A 5,482-nucleotide genomic window follows, 5' to 3' on the forward strand; every position below is an offset into this window, starting at 1 on the left:
TACCAACAACTATGTGAACGTGGAAGAGGACCTCAATCTCTAGGAAGGAACACAGCATGGTCAATTTCTTGTATATAGCTTTGTGCCATTCCGATTAGAACACTCTAGCAAATTGTGCCAAGACTTCTGAATTATTAACATTGGAAGATAATAAATGTATTTCAGTTTGAGCTAATAACTTGGTAATAATTTGTGGGCTATAGTAGAAATGTAATACAACTGCTGAGATGTGGGGCTTTTTGCCTTTACAGCATAATTACCTGTCTTGACTGACACTGGAACAGCAGGATAAGGTGAAAGCAGTAGGGGCTGATGGCCAAAGAAATTGGATAGAAGATGGGTTGAACAGTCATATCCAATGTGAGTACAAAAGACAGAACTGATATCACTCAGAAGGGTGTTATACACATCTGCTACCATTACTAGTCTGTCACTTGCATTTGTGTCTATTGTGAAATGAGAAGAGACATACTTCTTGAATTTCAATATATCACAAAGTTTAGAGGATTATCAAAAAGACTGGACTTTAGAAATAAGATGTGACAATACCTATAAGGTATAAATCTAAAAAATATCAATTACAATCAGAATAAATAGGCTCTTTGTCACCAAAAAAACATGTATTAATGACCACGCTGGCTTATATACAGAATAAATAACAGAGACAATCCCTGCATATGGGAAGCTTCACATCTAAGATACTACTTTGTACTCATTAAAAAGAAAAGATGGATATAGTTAAAATACGCTAATGATGCTTGGGTCAACCATGGACCACATATACAACAGTGGTCCCATAAGATTATGATATGGTAGTTTTACTGTAGGTTTTCTATGTTTAGATACATAAATACTTGTCACTGTGTTACAATTGCATAGAGTACTTTCTTCAGTAACATGATGTACACATCTAGGATCAACAGGCTATACTATATAACCTAGGAATGCAGTAGGCTATACCATCCAGGTTTGTGTAAGTACACTCTAGGATGTTTGCACAATGACAAAATTACCTAATGATGTATTTCTCAGAATGTATTCCTGTCAATAAGGAACACGTGACTGTAGTGAAATACAGAATTTTTAAGCGTGCAAAGAACTAAATACTCTACAGCTTAGAAAAGGGCTGGCTAATGAATCACACAATGGGATCTTAAAGCATGACAAATTTAGAGTCTTTGCTTGCATGTCTTTGTTTTAGGATTGGAAAACCAAACAAAACATCAGAGACAGCCCTGGTTACTTCAAAAAGGCAACATCACAATAGAAATATTAAAGTACAATATTTTATCTACAGTATGTAGAACGTCAACAAGTACATTAAGTAAATAATATCTCTTGTACATGTTGCCACTGGAATCCATGAAAAGAGAGTTCATGGTATCTCTTTGTGTATAAGCTTAATAATATTCTCTACTGTCTAATAGGATATAAACACAGACCTCATTGAAAGGATGGTACTGCCTCTTTTAGACTTCGATTTTTTGTTTTTGATGGATTTTATAATACCTCATTCAAAAATGCAAAATGGCTTCCTTTTTTTCTCTCTTTAACCAATGGATTGCAATAGGTACACTGAGTTCTATATCAAGGACTCTAGGCTGTCTATATTGAACCATTTAAAAGGGAGAAGTTGTTCATTGTGAATAATGCTGTTGCAATTTAGATGATGGGCAGTGGGTATGTGGACTTGGGCATTTTCTGTAAAACTATGTCCAGTAAATATATGACCATTTTGCACCACTGTATATTTTGCAGAATTAGATGAAATGGAACTGATAAGTACAACTAATTCCAAAGTTTCGCCTAATTAAGTCATTTTAGTTCTAGAGAGGAAAACCTAAACCCTGAAATGTGGTCTCCCTATTTTTCTTGCTACACAATATAGTGAGGTTTTTTTTTTTTTAACTGTTAACATCACCATTTGCTGTTTTGGTGTTCTGTGGTACTCAGTTTCAATGACAACAATTAATAGTACATGTGCATTTGTTCCTCAAGGCTGGGAACTGGATTTTTTCATAAGCACGTCCTGTTTTCAGTAATTGGTTATACCACCAAGGAGTAAAACAAAAGATGAAACATCCTTCAAAGGAAGACAAATGGAATTAATATTCCAATTGGGTAATTACCATCCATGAGCCTAAAAGAACTCTTGTCCTTTCCTATTCAGTCTCAGATTATTGTGCAATGTGGCTCTGTTGCACTTAAAGCCTACTTTCTTATACCACACACAAGAATGCTTTTCAACTTTGGGTTAGAATAATTTATTCTAATGTTTAAAGTGATGGGTTCTTTGGCTTTGTTGGAATTTTCTGGCAAAATACAGCAAAAGAACTGATTTTTCTCAGTGTTCTTGCTGCTCCTATCTTAATTTAAGATTCAAATAATATGAATCATTTACATGACACAATGTAACATGTTAGATTTCTTTTGCTGGAAGTAAGTGTGGAATTAATGTTAAGAATATGGACTCAGGAATCATACAGCCTTGGTTCAAATCTTAGTAATGTCATTTGTTAACAGCATGAAGCATGACCCTGGGAAAGTTACTTGAATATTCTGTCTTAGTTTTCTCCTATGTGCAATAGTAATAGTTCTTACCTTATTGTACCTAATAGCAGTTAACATTTGTGAGCATTTAATACACATCAAGCACAGTCCTAAACGCTTTACACATATATTGAGTTATTACATAAGCCACTTGGAATAGTTCTGGTATATTCCAAGCACTAAATAAATGTTAGCAATAATAATGGTAATTATTAGTATCTGTAGCAATCCTAATAATAGAAACAGATGTAGTAGCGTTCTTATCTCATTGTACCACTATTTGTTGTTATACATTACAAACCAGGCTCTTAACCTAAAGGGTGTTTCAAAAGTTCTATTTCAGTTCTAATAAAAAATTCAGACAACATGTTATGAATACCTATCAAGGAGAATGAAAATTTCACATCAAATACTTAATATTTTTAAACTGACTTAAAAATATACTATCTATTGGCACAAAGTAAGCTTTATCTAGGTAAGCACAGAAAAGCAATATGGAGAAAACACAGATTGCAGTGTAGAGCCTTACTGAAATACTGAATGCTTGTCAACTCTCACCTTTTCTATTAAAAATACAGCTTTTGTGATGATGGGGAGATATTGGGTGTAGGAATAAAAATTGAAAATGTTAAGGTGTCCTTCTTCCCTATGGATATGATAACTCCACTGTCTTTGGACCCAAGATGCCCCACACCTCTTAAGAGTGAATAGAGAAAGAAGCAACATATCACATGCATACACCTTTGTGCATGCTCACAAGTATATCCACTGTACTCATAAGCACATTTTCTCCCTAGTTCACTCACTCATGCACTGGAGAGAAAATTTACTGGAATAAATTTATAATCTCAAACATCAACTCTCTATGGAAATTGCTAAACCATATCAATAATTGTAACTTTTGCTGTCTATTTTAAATTAAGTCAGCATTTTGTTGTTCTTTGTATTTTTTAAATGTCAAGTAAACACATGCTTCTCATTAAAAAATAAATCAGTTCAGTGGGACATAAAGTAAAAGAGCTAAATTCTCTATTCTACTCCTTTGAAGGAACCACTGGTGATGATAGATTGGTTTACATTTTTTTCAGGTATCTTCTAAACAAAAACACATACATTTATACACACAGACTTTCTACAAATTAAGAATATAAACACATCATTCTATGATTTGGTTTTTTTCTTGAAAACATATGACTATGCTTTCATGACAGTGCTCATAGGTTTCTTTTAACAAATATTTGAGTACTTTACACACATTGTGAAACAAAACAAAATCTGGAGCTTACATTAGATAGGGTGATCAAGAAAGTAGGAGGAGATATTTGAACAGAGGCTTGAATAAATATATGAGCATGCTGTCCCAGGAAATTGATTTATCATTAGGGCCTATAGATTGGTTCCATATTTCTGCTATTTCAAGGAACTGAAAGATCAGTCTTATGTCAAATGAATGCTGTGTACTTCTGAGTTTTTCATCATAAATATTTCTAACAGTACAACATCTAAAATGTTGACAACTATTTCCAAATTGTCTTCCAGTCTAGTTTTACTAAAGTACCTCAATACCTGACACCAAGACTGCATAAGTGTTCCTATTTTTCCAGATGCTTGCCAACCCTGCAGACTTGTTGCACTTTGTCATTGTTCTCTACACTTAATGGTGAGAAACGGAAATTCTACTTCCATTTCCCTGATTACTAGTGAGTTTACAGATCTTATCCTATAGGTTATAACAATTATTATTGCTTTTTATCTTTACTGACTATTTACATATGTATTATTGCTTTTATCCTAAGGGATGTGTAAGAGCTCTTTTTATATTTAATTTATCTTTTCTATCATTGGGGTTGAAAAAAATTACCCAGTTTAATATTGATCTTTTGACTTTTTTATGCTGGTTTTCTTAAAAACTTTTATAACTTTTATATAGCCAAAAATTACTAGTTTTCCCAGATCTATTCATGACTAAGTGCCTACACTGTGCCAGCCTCCTTCCTAGAAGCCAAAGATATAGGGTTAAAAACAATGTTTACAGGCCAGGTGCAGTGACTCACAACTGTAGTTCCAACGCTTGGGGAAACCGAGGTGGGAAGATCATTTGAGCCCTTGAGTCTGAGACCAGTCTGGGTAATATGACAAATCCCATCTCTACAAAAATGATTCCAGTGTGGTGGTGTGCACCTGCAGTCCCTGGTACTCAGGAAGCTTGAAATGGGAGAATAACTTGAGGCTGAGAAGTCGAGGCTGCAGTGAGCCAAAACCATGCTACTGTACTCCAGCCTGGGTGACAGAATGAGACTACTCTGTCTCAATTCATATATATATATATATGTGTGTGTATGTGTATATATATATATATATGTGTGTGTGTGTGTGTGTGTGCGTGTGTGTGTGTATGTGTGTGTGTACACATATATATATATGTATAAATATGAGATGATTTCTATGTCATGCAAAGGATAAGGAAAAGCAAGAGAGACAGTAAAAAAGTGGTTGGGTGAGGGGGCTACTCCTTTATATAAAGCAGTCAAGAAAGGCCTCTCTGAGAGGATGGCATTTTATCAGACTCTAAAAGAAAGCAAGGAAGTGAACTACACAGGGGAACAACAGATGAAGCGGGATCCTACTAAGTGCATGTGAGGAATGGCAAAGAGGCCAAAGGCTGAGGGGATCTGTGAGTGGCTAGGCTGTGATGTGAGAAGCCATCAGGAGATTTTGAGCACAGGAATGACATTATCTGACTTACATTATAAGGGATCATTCAGGATGCACCACAAGGAATAGATTATAGGGGATGAGAACAAAAGCTAAAGTTGAGAGAACATTTATCAGAAAATTGCAATAGCCCAGTTGAGAGATATTGAGAGCTTCTAGGCATTTTGACACACTTACAAAAAATTTACTTTCATTAAAACTATAAAGACAGCAAAGT

Source organism: Sapajus apella, unplaced genomic scaffold, assembly GCF_009761245.1.
Source record: "Sapajus apella isolate SASKATOON/1434 unplaced genomic scaffold, GSC_monkey_1.0 scaffold18, whole genome shotgun sequence".
Taxonomy (NCBI): Eukaryota; Metazoa; Chordata; class Mammalia; order Primates; family Cebidae; genus Sapajus; species Sapajus apella.